The sequence below is a fragment of the Leuciscus leuciscus genome, assembly GCF_965113295.1.
Source record: "Leuciscus leuciscus genome assembly, chromosome: 12".
Taxonomy (NCBI): domain Eukaryota; kingdom Metazoa; phylum Chordata; class Actinopteri; order Cypriniformes; family Leuciscidae; genus Leuciscus; species Leuciscus leuciscus.
The window spans coordinates 13,426,098-13,443,230 of record NC_138736.1 but is presented as its reverse complement, the minus strand read 5'-3'; the positions used below and the strand labels follow the sequence as shown (position 1 = coordinate 13,443,230).

General features: G+C 39.3%; 1 protein-coding gene across 2 annotated transcripts in view; it reads right to left on the bottom strand.

The window, feature by feature from the left end:
• Positions 1-17,133, bottom strand: part of gabbr1b (gamma-aminobutyric acid (GABA) B receptor, 1b) — a 122,983-nt gene that overhangs the window by 63,614 nt on the left and 42,236 nt on the right. The gene's annotated exons all lie outside the window — the stretch shown is intronic.

The window sequence follows — 17,133 nt, the reverse complement described above, 5'->3', positions numbered from 1 at the left end:
ACTACTTAACATACACATAAATTGTATTACGTCATTACGTCATTAACACTGATGGATAAACAATATGGTAAGCTGTCTCAAACTAGTATTTGTTATTACATTAAAGTTAGCAATTTGGTATGAACCACAGTCATCATCAACATAGAAAATAGCACAAAGTGAAAATAAAGTGGTATTTTGGGTAGGGCTGGGAATCACTGGGTACTTCACGATACGATACGATACATTGTTCACGATACCGATAATATCACGATATGGCGATACTGCGATAATCGATATATTATCAGTAATAACTCACAAAATATCATGTTTTAAGAAATAAAAAGTTTTTTTTTTTTATTAGGAAAATTTATCTCCATTTATTTTTTTGGATGAAACACAATAACAAAAACAACTTGTGTCTTATCAGTTGCAACAAAACAGTCACAGACACTATTTTTGTTTTGCTCGCAGATGATTTTTTTCACTCGGGAGAAATCGAGTGGATGATGCTCGCATGGTCGCGGCTCGCAGCGTGTGAGAGGAATTACGAGCCGAGCCAAGCACGTTACGAGCACCTCCCGACCTCCCGATAATTTTTAAACATGTTTAAAAAATTCGGGGCGTCGGCCCGATTTTCACCAGCTGTCCCCTATTGCCCTAATCAATCATACACAACCACCACGTCGATGGGGCTATACCTCAGTGGCAGCAACCATACAGCGTGCGCATACACTGTCACACACACACACACACACACACACACACACACACTTTTCTCTCTCTCTCTCTCTCAAGTTTTTATGTTGAAAGGAATGGCTACTGTTCTCTGCTTTTCAACAAATCATTTGCACACACATTTATGTCATTTTTCTATCTGAAGCTTTGCCTGCATGCATGCAACATGACATGGTCTCTGTGTTTAGCGCGAAAGCCCACATGATTGCTGCCGGCTCGGGATAAAATTCGTGCAGGACAGTCGTGCCGTATACCAGTTGCTTTGACGCGATTATCAGTTAAACTGACTTGCAACGTGACGTGTGCAATATCACGACCTCCCGAGTGTCCGAACTCGCACCGTGTACGCCCGCACTAACGGCTTTTAAGATCGATACTTGGCAAGAGCGCATTGAGAATCGATCGCGGGAGAAAATATCACGAGATATCGCCATATCGATATTTTGGCGCACCCCTAATTTTGGGTTAAGGTTACAGAAACTACAATTACCACAAATACAACAATTTACTGGTACTTTTTGGTAACTGTAACTTCAGCGTTGCATGCTCGCTATATATAGGCCTATAGTGCGACTTTGCACTTTGCAACGAACACACTATAAAGTCTGACAGCACTGTAAAGTTTGTTTTTCTGAGGTTAGAGGCTTTTTTATTTAGTAACAAGTAAGTAGCCTACCGTTAGTCATGACTAACAAGTTAGAAACGAAAATAATGTTAGAATAATAATACTAACATATAAAATGACAACATCTCATCTGACAGAAGATACTGAATAAGGCAAAGTGTTTTTCTCAGGCAAGAGTTAACAGCTTTCACACAAGACTTTCGAAATAGACAAACACTTATCCTTGCCTCAGTGTGTATAACTTCAATTTTAATTCCGTCATGAAAATTCTTTCCCCAAATTGGATTTTTGCGAAACCTACTTTTTTGAACTACTGTAGTCCTAGGTTTTTCGCCAGATTAGAACCAAACCAGTGCAGAAGATTCTCTGTAATAAATAATTATCTAAAAAAGTTAAACTTTCGATTCATCACCACAACGGCACGACAAAACATTTGAAGTGGGTGAGACTACTTTTGCTTAAGCCAATGGAGTGAGGGAGTTGGTGATAGTCTGAAATCACAGTCCATATGCTGTTAACTCGCCTCTTCTTTAGCTAATCAACACTGTGATTGTTAATTTATTATTCACACTTGTTCTTATGGAATGGATTCTGATCTAATTGGTATGCTAATATTAATGTTGCTGCCTCTGGCAGAGCTTCAGTTGCCAACCAACCAGACGGACCAGAGATATTATTAAAAAAAACTAAAAAACGTAGCTAAATAAATATGTCATTAACTATTCTAGGCCATTTTCTATCGATTTCCTCTTGGATATATGACAGGGGTTTCCAATATTCCTGGAGGGTACCATCCCACAGAGTCCCTTGAGGTTTGTTGTAATCCTGAAGACCCTGATTAGCTGTTTCAGAAGGAGATATTGGCGGGCACCTAACCCAGGTTTTCTTACTTGTGCTAACATATTGAAAGGCCAGCTCTGCTGTGTTGCTGTCTGGGTGGTCCATGCTAATAAGAAAACCCTCGAACTCTTGGTTGGTACTGTATGCTACAATGTAATGCATTCAAATTGACCTTGCATTTCCACTGTGATGAATGCAAAGTAACAGTTATTAAATGAAATAATCAATATTAGGACAAATATTCCGATATATTTCAATATTTTACGTTGTAAGAACTTTTTGAATCTTAAAAGTTTTGGTGGAATAGACTTTCAATTGAGGGACAGAAATCTATCAGGTTTTATTTGTCTGTCAAAGATGAGCAAAAGTCTTATGGGTTTGGAACACATAACGAGGGTTTTCTGTAATTTTTGGGTAATTACAACGGGAATGTTCACGAGAGTCAGTGATTTTGTAGTACAACTACACTACAAAATTAAAAGAAATAATCACAACTGTGATTTTGTCATTATCATGCAGCTCCAGTTAGTATACAGTATATTTACTGTGCAGTAAGCACTTCGCTGGTATTCCATCTTTGCCAACATCGAGAGAGAACTCTTCTTTTTCACTGTCCTTCTATTGCTGTGTCTTTATCTCCCTGTCTTTCTCCACGCTTGCATTAAGAGCAGTGAGCTGCATGTCCCAGGCTGCTTGGAACAGGATCACGACACAGCAGACTGGATGTCACCGGAATTAGTATGGATATCCGCACATGCTTTTCGAAAAGAATGTCAAGGTTGAAGGCGACTGGGGGAATATCAGGCAAAACTGCATCTCGAGAGAAATCTCGCCGCTGTCATGCACAGCCCCGCAAAGCTGAAGCACGTGGAGGTCAGCAGCTCTACCCCACACTCCCTCTGCATACAGAAAAAGCTGGCAGCAGGTTACCGACGTCCCTGTGGGCCACCTTTCACTGTCTCTGCCAGTAATTCAGACACCTGATGCACTCCATTGCTGCCTTAATGAGATCAATTAAACCACTCTCTTCAGATCTAAAGGCATGGATCATTTTAAGATACAGCCATATCCACACTGTCTGCAGGTTGGTGGGAGTCAAATGGGACTGGTGCTGAGATAACCGCGTAATTTGACATCTAATTCAAGTTTAAATGGACCTGCAGCCAGATCTCCTGTGCTTGATGGGCTCACAGTTAAAGGAATGATCTAAATCTTTGTCATTGTGTTCCTGTTCCCTGAACCTCAAAACTCCAGACGGGAATTGTAAAGTATTAAACGATGCTGGTGCGTATCTGATTCCTGAATGGTTCCATTAATGGTTCTTTTAATACATTTAAGGCATATTTGGGAAACAAAGAAGTAAAAATTTTCAATTGATGCTGAATTTCAAAAAATTTTTGGAATCAGGAATCAGAAAACACTGATTGTGCTATATGTTTTTGATTTACTAAAAATAACTGGCTCATAAGGTCAATTTATTCAGGAATCGAAATACACAAGTTGCACTGAGAGTCTGTCTAGATGTATAGTTTTGATTCACTAAAAATAACCATCTCATTAGAGTGATTTGTGACTACACTGGTTGAGCAGTATTTTATACACTCTTAGAAGAAAAGTTTCTATAAAAAACCATAAAGGGTTCTGTTAAGCGTTTCATATATAGAACATTTTAGGGGTTCCCATCATGGGATCATTTTATAGATTTATTTTTATACATTTCTTAATCATTTTTAATTTTATAGAATTTTAGCTTGTGAACATACTAGAAAAAAATGAAATAACCTGTTAAACATGAAAGTATTACACAATCATTTAAGGCATTTCTTCTTATATAGAAACTTCTTGGAATAAATGGTTCTCTACATTTATATCAACAATATACAATAACAATATATAGAACAAAACTGAATCTTTTTTTCTAAGAGTGTAGATTCACTAAAACAAAGTCATTCATTTGTGAGTTGGACTACGCTAGTTGTGCTGTATGGTTTTGATTCAATAAAAAGAACTGGCAGAAAACACTGTTCATTCTGTATTTTTATTTAGAAAAATTAACCAATTTTCGATATCCAAATGCACTTAAAGGGTTAGTTTACACAAAAATGAAAATCATGACATCAATTAATCACCCTAATGTCATTCCAATCCACACCCGTAAGAGTTTCGTTCATCTTCAAAACACAAATGAATATATTTTAGATTAAATCTGAGAGATTTCGGTCCCTCCATTGACAGCCCACGCAACTACCACTTTGTTGTTCACCAGTTCATAAAGAGATTGTAAAACGAGTCCTTATGATTCGAGTGGTTTATATGATGAACAGTTTGAATTTAAGCTTTTATTCACATATAAACATTGATCAGCGAACATAAACAGAAGCTCAACTGTATTTGATTGACGCATGAGAACAAACCTCACTGGTTCTTGTGGAAGCTCAAACGTGCTGCGTAACACAAGAATAAACCTCATTGGTTTTCACATGTCAAGCAAGCATGCTTGAGCTTCTGTTGACCATATCTCTGTTGACCAGCACTCTCTGTGGTCATTAAAAATCCCAGGATGTCTTTCGAAAGAGTAGGGGTGTAACCCCGGCATCCTGGCCAAATTTGCCCCTTGGCCTCTGTCCATCATGGCCTCCTAATCATCCTCATATACTGATTGGCTTCATCACTGTCTCCTCTCCACCAGTAAGCTGGTGTGTGGTGGGCGTTCTGGCGCAATATGGCTGCCGTCGCATCATCCAAGTGGATGCTGCACATTGGTGGTGGTTGAGGAGATTCCCCCCTTCCATGTAAAGCGCTTTGAGTGCCGAGAAAAGCGCAATATAAATGTAATGAATTATTATTATTATTATTATTATATCTGATGTGTGCATTGATAAATGCTTACCTCTTCTGAAAAATTTGACTAAACTGATCAATTCATATGTATTAGATTTACGACCTCTTTATGAACATTCAATGGAGGAACAGAAATCTCTCAGATTTCATCTAAAATATTTTCACTTGTGTTTCGAAGACGAGCGAATGTCTTACAGGTTTGGAACGACATGAGGGTGAGTGATGACTATTTTTAAATTTTTGAAAGAACTAACCCTTTAAAACCCATGGATACAATAACATCCATATGTGTTCATTCTGCCACTGTGAATTTGGATCCTTTTTCTAGAAAAATCTGACACTAGTGAAGGACAGCAGCTCCACAGCCATTTAACTAATATTGCATAACTAATATGCTATGGGCTTTGAATTGCCTAGCCTTAATTACAGGATTGTGTTGCAGGAATGTACATATGCATTATAGCATACTGTACAAGAGTGTTTATTAATATCCTACCCTCAAAACACCTAAAATCAACAGTCAGATTTTATTTGGTCATTAAATTGTGTGGAAATTTCAGAACACCCAGAGAGGTTCTAGGTACAGAAGCAGACAAATTAGCTCTGCTGTAACCCACCATCAAGACACAACGTGTCAAAGAAAATGACACCCCATCGAAATGATATTCATAAGAGAGAGAATATCATTTTACGAAGAAAGACATCCTCTGCAATTACAATCGATTCTTTGTTCTCCACAGACAAGCAGAAATAAGCAACATGACAGGTGGTTGCTGGCTAATGATCATGGTTGCACAAGTTGCTGTGCCATGCCACGGCTGCAAGGTCACAGCAGGACACTGTGATTGGCTGTTCTAGTTGCCAGGTCACAGCTGGGCAGCTTGATTGGTTCTTGAGGTTGCCAGGTCACCAAACGCATGCAGGCATTTGTGGGGAACAAGGCGCCACTGATATGCCTCGCGTTCTCAGAAGTGCACAAAGGACGAACAAAGGTATCTGCTATTTTTTTTCACAAGGCATAATCTAATAACGAAAGACCTCAACTAAACATGCGGAGGAGAATCAAAACCAGACATGTGAATATTGCATGACTTTGAGTAAATGAATAGACAATCCCCTACAGACGGTCTGGGATGTGATCTCAGCATCCAGCCAAAGACTTCCCTCTCATCACCCCAGTAATCTTTTTATTTGCCCGCTGCAGAGTGTGTTCTCCAAACAGATTTGTTAGATTTGACACAAAATTTCATTTACTGCTAAATGCTAGAGTTCAGAATTGCATCGTAGCACATTCCCCAGGCCTCTCAGAATTAAATGAATCGCAGAATATTAGGAGACAGATCACTCAGCCATCAGAGATGACTGAGGCGTGATCAAACATGAAGGAAAAAGCACAGCTCGCCACTCTCTTCCATGACTGAGAAGTATTAAATCGTGTCTGTGTGTTTGTCGCTTTGATAACAAAGCAACGGAAGAATCTATCCATGTCGGGATTGCGGCACAGTGAGCGAGCCGCAACCACAGCTCTCGGCTGCTCTGCTGAATTGGAGTGTGAAATATGACCAGGCGCTGCTTAATAACACACCTGCTGTTTTGAACGTCTGTCCCTCTAAATCCTCCGCTAGCCCACTGACGGTTAACGCTCCTGGCTAAAATGTGCCAAGAAGCGGAGTGCTCTAAAGCATGCAGTTCTCATAAATTACTGTTGAGCTCAGTCTGTTCGATTAATTCAATTGCATGCGACGACGGCTGCCATATCAGAGCGTAATTATGCTATTCCATTATTTTCAATGGGAATACGATACGTAGCGGACAGCAGGTAACGGCAGTTTCCAAACGACCTCTGTTAAGTCTTGCTGAGAAAATATTCCAGCGCTCCATTGCTGTCATCGCCTTTGTTGCCCTCTGGTAGAGCTAGTTTGCATTCTTTTTCTTCAACTCGCTGTATAATGAGAGGAATGACAATAAAACTACTTGATGTGAATGCCTGTTAGATTAAACTATGTGGTTTGCAGAATTTGGTTGATCTCCAAACCGTCTCCTACTCCACCTCCTCCTTCTGTTTTTGGATTTAGTTTCTTTGGCTGCATTTACACTGCAAGGCCTAATGCACAATGTCTGTTTACATTCCTTTTGGACATAATCGACGAATAAATAATAGCCAACAAAATGTATAAAACCGATCTATGCTCTGTTATATAAATAGATATTGGTCAGCTCTGTGTGGTTCAATGAGGTTTTGTTCCTCTTCAGGACAGTTCGGCTTGAGTGCATAAAACATTAAACAGAATGAATGGCTACGAGGAAGGTTAATATGTAATTTGACATGCAGATGAGAGGGACTACAATATTTCTAAAATATACAACTAAATAAATATCAGTCACTCTCTCTTATGAACTGCAGTAAAATCACTAATCCCTGTAAATGCTGAAATGACCTTACTGAAAAAGGCTAAGGACAAAAGGCCAGAATTAAAAGAAGAATCAAACAAATTTACAAATAGGTCAGTATGACCAGATAGATATCAGATATACACTAAAAAGTTCAGTAAAAAAATGTAATGAAGATGAGGCTTAGGCTAGTCCTAGATTACAATGTATGTTTGAGCTGTCTTAACCGAAAGCTGCTTGCATTGACATATCTTAAAATACAGTATGTCAATGCCATTGTTTTTTCTAAGGCACGTTTATAAAAGCTACTTAAATGTCCTAATTGAACTAAGGCCTAATCCTGGCTTAATCTAAGTCAAGTCAAGTCAATTCACCCATATTTATATAGCGCTTTTTACAATACAGATTGATAACAGGAAAATAATGCAACAAAGTTTGTTTCTGCTGTACATCAGATCTAGAAGAAAATAGCATCATGGTCTATCTTAAGTTAGTTCAGTGATGGTTCATTTTTGTTGTAAAAAAGTTATTAATTTAGTTAATTTATATATATAGCCTCTCTGGAGAAAACAGTGATGTCATCATCCAGCTCAGTTCAGTTTTCATGCAATGGTGTCAATGCAGGCAGATCAATAATATTGCTGAATATTAGTTGTCCCCAACTAAGCAAGCCAAAAGCCAAAGGCGACAGTGGCAATGAACCAAAACTGCATCAGGTGACAGAACGGAGAAAAACTTGGGAGAACCCAGGCTCAGTCGGGGGGCCAGTTCTCCTCTGACCAAAGAACGAACAGTGTAAGCCAAGTCAGTGTTTCACATCAATTTTGATCAAATAAATACAGCCTTAGTGAGCATAAAGGCCTGTTCACACCAAGAATGATAACTATAAAGGTAACTATAACGATAACTATATTGAGTCTACACCAGCGGACGATATTGTTCTGTAGATTCTAAGCACACACTGCAGTTTTGTCGTCTGTCGCTTTAAATGCTCGTGCACTTTAAAGCAGGATGGGTTCTGATTGGCTGTCAATGTTTTTATCGTTCATAAGTTGGGAAAAAAACAGTTTTGAAAGATTCCAACAATATTGTTTCTCGTTGCCGTTATCGTTATAGTTGTGGTGTGAACTCTACTATTCTTTAATATTTAGAATGATTTATAGTACCATATCTTTAGTTTTATCATAGTTATCTTCCTTGGTGTGAACAGGCCTTAAGAGACTTCTTTCAAAAAACAAAAAAGCTTACCCTCCCCAATTTTTTTAACGGTAATGTATATCAGATTTAAAACCACATATGAAATGGCCCGATTGGATGCCAAAAATGTTGATCTCATAAGTGTTTCTGTAATTGTGGCCTTCACCATCTCTCCAAAATTTCACCTCTGCAGCCATCATTTATCCCGTATACTTTCAAGCAACCTGCCCATTTATCTCCTCTCCCCCTGCTTCTCATTTGGCTGGATGCAGTAGCGTTAATGTGATCTGCCATGCTTCAGTAAAACACACTCTAATCTCCATGGCTCTATGGGTTGAGTTGGACCCTTTCTGCTATTCCTGGCTCTGCCATCCCTCATGTTTATGGTCCATCTCTTATGATGCGCTTGTCATTGGAGCGCTCGTTTCATTGTTCGAGAACCCTTGTGCTTTTGCACCTTCACGGGGCTCGATGAATAGGCAGAAAAGGAATAAGCAGGGATTGATGCCAAGGTATTTTCAGAGTCTCCAACGGGAAAGCAGGAATTCGAGGGAGGGAAGACATTGATAAACCATGTAACAAGTCAGATGTGATTGCATCAGCATCTTCGCCTCACATACAGTTGTGGTGGATGCACGGAGCATGCTGAGCATTATGAATCAGCTTGTAAAGAAAGTCCTCTCATTGGTTCTATTACACACATGCGGCAGGGATAATTGGAAAAGGAAATGCACATAAATGGCATAGTAAACCTGCTTACGCCACGGTTTAATGCAATCATTTCTCTTGCGGCCATGCGATCAGCAAGGTACAACTCATTATTTTTTTAAATATAGCCTTCAGAGCGAAGAGAATATATTAGAATTCAAATCAATGGTCACATTATTAAGCGTACACAAGAACTTTGCATGGTAATCAAGAGTGTGAGTGGGATACGTAGAGAAGGAAAGAGGAAGGAGGGGGGAGAAACGGCAGCTGAGCTGGTCCGCTGGATTAGGATGCTACGTGGATCGTTTCTCTCAAACGCTGCCCACAGGTGAGCCACTTAACCTAGGAAGTGCTGATGATCAGCTGGTATGATGGAGGTCAATGGATACGCTGATAAATCACAGAGCTGATAAAAGCGGCTTTACCACTTACAGCCCTGGGATCACAATCTGGGATCACTGAGACATTCATGCGAGCATGTGGAGGTGAGTGGATCTGATTTCAGGCTTTCCATGCTACTGTTAATCCTGAGAAATTTTTGACCCCAAGTTTAGGGACACTTTTAACCCTGGGTTAAGCAATGTTTCAAACTAATTTTGTTGTTAGCATCACTTTAACCCTGGGTTATGAAGCACTTTTGTGGCATTAACCCTGAACTGCAATGCCAAGGTGTACAGTACAAAACAACTGCTAGAATGTTAATTTGTGGTAGTTTAGCAACAGGCAACCGGCTGTGTACAGTTTCGGTATCGAACAGTCCTGAAAACATTAACTAGGGATTTAACAGGGATTAAAGTCTGCGTGAAACGGAAGTTGAGATTGGTTTTCTTCCCTATTGTGACATAAATCTGAGCGAAACTGGCTCTGAAACTGAAAACTGGAATGAGGAGAAAAAAAATGTAGGCCGGGTCTTGATGGGTCTTTTGTCTGTTGGGAATTGACTGGATCGTTGTCGTTTGCAGCGATCTCATGTGAGTGACAGGTTGTTGGAGGGAAGAGGTTATTGTCCCACCCTCTAAGTGAACGCGTCATCAGAGAGATCTGAAACCACCTAGAACCCCCAGCAACTGCCAAGCCATGCCCTAGAAACCACTCTGTACTGTATATTAATCTCTAAAAGAGAAGGAAGCATTTTATCATTTAATAAAAAATGACACACTTCAAGAGATAGTTCAGCCAAAAATGAAAATTAGCCCATGATTTACTCACCCCCCAAGTCATCCTAGGCGTATGTGACATTCTTCTTTCAGACGAATACAATCGGAGTTATATAAAAAAAATTCCTTGCTCTTCCAAGCTTTATAATGGCAGTGAATGGTTGTTTCTGTTTTGAAGTCCATAAAAGTGCTCCACACAGCTCTGGGGGGTTAATAAAGGCATTCTGAAGCGAAGCGATGCGTTTGTGTAAGAAAAATATCCATATAAAAAATGTATAAAGTAAAATAACTAGCTTCCGGCCAAACGAACATACGGAGTCCACTTAAGTCTAAAGTGCAGCTTATGCGAGTAATGCGATGTACTGCTGATATTTACACTACGCCATGATGACTACGTCACAATTCCGATGTCACAAGTTGCGTAAGTAGACTGCATATTGCCGTTTAGCCGGAAGCTAGGTATTTTACTTTATAAAGTTTTAAATATGAAAAATTTCTTACACAAACGCATCGCTTCACTTCAGAACGCCTTTATTAACCCCCCAGAGCCGTGTTGAGCACTTTTATGATGGATAGATGCACTTTTATGGACTTCAAAACAGAAACAACCATTCACTGCCATTATAAAGCTTGGAAGAGCCAGGACATTTTTTAATATAACTTTAATATAAAGAAGAATGTCATGTAAACCTTGGATGACTTGAGGGTGAGTAAATCATGGGCTAATATTCATTTTTGGGTGAACTATCCCTTTCAGCTTTAATTAATAGCCCAGGGCTTGAACAATGTGCAACATGGAACACGATAATCCAAGAGTTAAAAATTCAGTGTGGTTTACTAAGCCTGTGTGCTGTCCTGAGGGAAGCAGCTGTGACGAATGCTGCACCTTGTTGAACGTCACCCGCTAGGTGTTGCAGATGTGTCATTTTCTGGAAGTTAATGTGGCAGGTGTCTTAACATATGTGACAAGTCAGTAGCTGTGGTTGTTTTATTTTAGTGATATCTGCGGTTGCAGGTGCAGGAGAGTTAGCATCCTAACATGGACTAGAAAAAAACTGCAAATAGGACAGTTTTTTGACACGCTGTGCTGGAGGTGTAAACCATTTCTGCAATTCCAGGTTGTAACATTCTGCGATTGTTCCTGAATAATTTATCAAGACTTTTAAATAAAACGAGACTCAGAAAATGAGGAGAGCTCCAGCTAACCCTTGTTTATTCTCTGCGGTCTGACTCTCCCACTCGACTGACTTCTCTGTTGAGAATGAGATTAGGTCTGCGGATGCAGAAACTGGTTCCAGGTTTGAGTGGGCACTGCGGAATGTCATGTAAATGCCATAGGGGAAATCGATCCAGAGGGAGACCTTTTCTTGGCTACCCATGAAATTATCACACACAGAGAGATGACAAAACAGACATTCAAAGGTGCATAGAAACATACACAGGATAAATTCAAATGGACTCGAACAAGCATGGCGCTTTCATTCACACGTACACTGAAACTCTTTTATATGATGACCTTTTACATGCTGTGAGCTCCATCGATAGGTGAAGAAGAGAGAGAGAGCGAGATCACACTGGTGCTATGTGCATCCTCTATTAATTAAAATCCTCTAATGCGGCATGCTGCATGTTTAGAGTGGACCAATCACAGAGCTTCATTCTCAACACATCAATGTTGAACGGCAACATCTCTTAAAGTCCTCTCTCCGGGGGGCAGCAGTGTGCTTGTCTAATGACTAAAAGCCATAACAAACACAAAGCCTTCATTACACTCATTCTTAGCCACCTATTTCATAAAAAAATACACCTCATCATCCTGTCTCAGCCACTAAAGCCTAATGATATCCACAGACAGAGCCTTCTGTGGATATTCTGTATTCCTTTTTAATTGACTAGACGGTGTATTCAATGCCAGAGATTTCAATACTCCCTAGTCTAATGCAGTACGTTGTCATTGTTTAGATCTATAAGCAGCTAATTAGCCATGCTTGTTAAGGTAAGTATTATTATTACTCCTACTTAGTTAGTTAATGGGGTTAGTGGTTTGAACGACCCCATATTACATTTACATCTATGTCCATGTGATTTCAAACTAGAAAAAGATGGGAAGTTATATAGGGCTGAATGATTGCTAGTCATTTATTTATACATTTTGGTGTTGCTAGGGTGTTGTAGTTGCTTGCTATGGTGTCATATCTACAGTATTTATATATATACCCAGTAATTGTGGTCAGCATTATTAACATTTTGTGTCATTTGACCTCTTGGATGGATTGACTCATTATTTGCCACTGAATGATTTTAGTGTGTCCAAAGCAGCCTTAAATGGGATAGTTCACCCTAAAATGAAAAGTCATAATTTACTCATCCTGGTGTTGTTCTAATGCCATATGCCCTTCTTTCTTTTATGGACCACAAAAGGAGAATTTTTCTTTCTTTTAAATGTCCAGCTTACATTCATCCATATAATGGCAGTGAATACCAAACAGCATCGTGCTTTTTAAAAAAGACGCAAAAGTATCAAATGAACTCATGATTCCAAGTGTTCTGGGGGTTGAATATGTCCATTGTGTTCATTGTAAAAAAAATATATATATATATTGCGTTCATATCCGTCAACTGTCATTCTGACTGTCAAGTACGCAGATACATTTTTTTGGGACTTGTAGGCGTATTTCGTGTTGCGCTTTTGTTAATCTTGATATCTTTTTTATATCTTATCTATTGATATCTTTTTTTTTTTTTTGTGAGACGGAGTGAACTACAGCATTAACAGAGTCACATGAACATGCACGTTGCGTAGCTAAGCACTGAAGACCAACGGCCAAGGTCAAGATTTGTAAACCCCCAGAACACTTACATGAATATATGACAGGTGTCAAATGGGATCATTCTGTGATACTTTTGTGTCTTTTTTAAAAAGCATGATGCTGGTCGCTATTCACTGCCATTATATGGATGAGAACAAAAATTCTCCTTTTGTGGTCCAACTATCCCTTTAAGTGCACAACTGTAATGACACAATAGATTAGACAGTACAAATGTGATCTGTAACAGTTGAAGGTACGTTTAGATCCGTATATAGCCACTGGTGTGCTGATTATCATGGATGTTAACAGAAGCAGGTGGCGTCAGAATGCATGTTATAGCCTGGGAGTGTATTTCCAGCCAGGTAAAACTGTGAGAAAACACCATTTACTAAGTAGATGTAGCGCATAAATCATCTACTCTTCCCATCCCTCCTCCCAAATTGCTTTTCCTCTACCATCCTACTCTGTCTATCTCTCTTTTCCCACAGCCCCCTACTTTTGTGCCCCCCCACCTCCCCCTCCCCCTCCCCCTCCCTCTCTCCATCTCATTTCCCCTCCTTCATTTTCATCCTTCTCTCCTCTCTCATTTCCTGCTGGCCGGCCCTCCATCACCCTCTCTCTCAGTGTGCAGACATCACTGCCATATTGGGACAGTGACACCTCCATTAATCAATTTAGCAAACACCACGGGCTGATCTGCACACAGTGTCATGCACACACGCACATGCCAAAACATCGAGGACGAGTATCTACAATTCATTCACCTCAATCTGGCCCTGTGGAAGTCAAGGTCATGCAGTCCATTGGGGAATTCTTACGCAATATAAACTAAGGTTGTGGTATGTTGGATTATGCACAACTGGATGGTACAGTCCCTTCCTTTGTGGTTATAAATTTTTTTTTTTATATATATATATATACCATATGCATGGCATAGAGGGGATCTCATTGGTAAGGACTGAATAGCAGCCTTAAAAGGATGTACGGCGTGCTGTGCACTCAACACTGCCATCTTCTGACATGATTCTGGTATTGCATTACCAACATTAACTTGTCTAATGCTGCCCCCTACAGGTTAGTAAGGGACTCACTAACTACTGAATGAAATACTGCCCTCTTTTGACAGGAAAGTAGAATTTCAATTTACTCTATTTGATTGGGGAACTTCAAGGTACTTAAGTTCAGACTCAACAATGCCACTGCCAGTATATACAATGTTTTTTAAAAACAACTTTATTGTATTCTATTGTAAAACACACAATGCTAATTTAAGATTCAAAACCAGAGGAAGTTTAGAAAAAAAGACGTTTACGTTCCCTTATTTAAAAAAGTACATGTTCACATACAGTTAAAACGAGTACTTATGGAAATTATATACTTTAGAATAACGTACTTAAGTGTGAACTTAATGTAATGTTTTTTACGCTAATTTATATTAAATGCAATCAGCTGCATTTTGTGAGCTTTTTTGACCCACTTAATTAGGATTTGAGTATATCTTTATATATAATTTCATAATTTCTATTTTCTTTGAAATATGGTTTAAGTGTACTGCAGAATGTACTGACAAGCATTTATAGTCAACTAAAATATAATTTAATATAAATCATATCATGTTTTTAAATATATTTGTAATTACAGTTTTGCAATGATGAAATGCAATTTAGTATGTTTTAATATATCAACTCTATATGTAACATCAAATAACATACTACAGTTAAAATTATAATCAAGTACTTTACATGTTTGTTAGTCAACACATAAAACTGTATTTCTTTAAAAAGTGTACTTTTCTTCACACTACAAAAGGTTATTAAAACATAAGGATTTAAAATGTACTCTGAAGTAAAACTTTTAATTTGACATTTAAAGGGTACATTAAATTGTACTAGTGGATTAAAGGGATAGTTCACCCCCATTATTTTTTTTTTTACCATAATTTACTCACCCTCAAGACATCCAAGGTGTATATGACTATCTTCTTTTAGATAACTAGCTTCCGGCAGATGGCCATACGCAGCAATTTGCGGCGAAAGAGTAAACCCTGACCTGATGCATGATGCAATGACAGACATAGAAGCGCAGAGGATAGAGCAAAACAAAACACTGGTCTAAAACGAGAAATTTCTAAGAGAAATGACGGAGGATTTTGATATAAGAGAAGAGGAGCTTGAGTTTGTTGCACAGCCCTATTTCCGCGAGAGGCGTCTACGCTTACGATACTCCTACATCCTAAGTCATACATCGCGTCAGGGGTTACTCTTGTGGCACAAGTCAACTTGCGCAGTATGCGTAGGTTCATCTGCCAGAAGCTGGTTATTATAGCTAACAAAGTTTTAAATATGTGTAGCAGGGTGAAGTGTACCCTTGTTGTTCATTGGCCAGTGTCATGCAAAAACGTTGAACCTATCAGTAGTTTGGTGTCATAGTATAAAATGGGGGGGACTTTTGTCGCCTGGGATGCGTTGTCATCCGTACTGCCCCTTTCATCATTTATGAATGGGATAGATTTGGAGTGCCGTCTCTGCTTTGTGCTGCTGTGCACAGGCTGTCCCGGGTTTTGAGGTTGGTACGTCTGTTTTAATGAGGATTTTCATCAATGGAATGTGTATTTACTATTCTGAGTATGTGTAGTTCATCGAGCAACCGGCTGCATGTTGAGATCAGCGATGACGCATAGTGCTGCGCTGGGAACATTTCCTGGTAGGTACGAGAGCCATTCGTGTTTTTTTTATTGTTTTATTAGTAATTCTTCTGTTTCATGTTTGGCAGGTTGAGTACACAATCAAGGGTTTCATCACTGTATAATGGGACGGGATGCGCGTCTATCGATCTAATGCACTGCTGCCTTGCCTGGGCTTATTCCGGTCGACTTTTGTTAGAGTAAACTTTTTGTGTTTTTACAACTTTGGGCACAGAGAATTGCTCGCCAAGGAGTGAGAGCAAAAGTGAGAAGCGTGGCTGTTCTCTGGCCGGCTCGCTCGTCAAGTGTGCGGGCGATTGTGGCCCTGTCTGTTTGTTTTCTTTTCTTTGGTTTAATGTTCTTGGTTTGTGTTGTGCATTGTAATTGTTGTTATTTCTCTTTTTGCTTTATTTCGTACTTGTTTTCGTGTGCACAGGATGTGATGTCATTTATTTTGTAGGTTTAAAATTTTATTTGAGTTACAAAGTATGATTCATTTGAATATTGGTTTTATGTATTTTTACTTTCTTTTGTGACTGTTGATTTTCAGTTGGGCTGGTTAGTACCAGCCAATCATAGTGTTTATTGTTTTGTCCTTTTCTCCTCTGTATTTGGAGGGGTGGGGAAGGTGTATAGGGGAGGGGTTTAGCTGCTGTTTAATGGTGTCCACATTTAGTGCAGTGCTTCTTTGGCTTGACCTCTCAAGAGTGGGTGTGTGTGGGTATTAAGTGTGGTGTGTGAATTGAGGGCCACAGCAGGCCATCTCCCTCCCTTTAAACTTTCTTTTGTGTCTGTTGTTTTGTATTTATCATTTTTGTATCTTGTAGTTTTGTAAAGTGTTGTTTCTTTTATTTTTATTTTGTTGCTTTTCGACATGTGAATATTGTGCCTGCCCTTGAGATGTAAATGTATTGATTTGTTTAAAAAAAAAATTGTATATTAATAAAGTTGCCTCCTTTTTGTACTCCCTGGCCTAGTTCTCTCTGCTCACCCATTTCTGGTAACAAACCTGTGCGCCCCCTGTTTTGGGGCTGATAGTTCCCGGTATATACCGGGTGGCGTAGTCGAATGTTAGTTTAATTGTTGGTGCTTTCTTATCATTCCCTCCGGTACCTGACGCCCCCGCTACATATGGATATTTTTCTTAAACAAACGGATCACTTC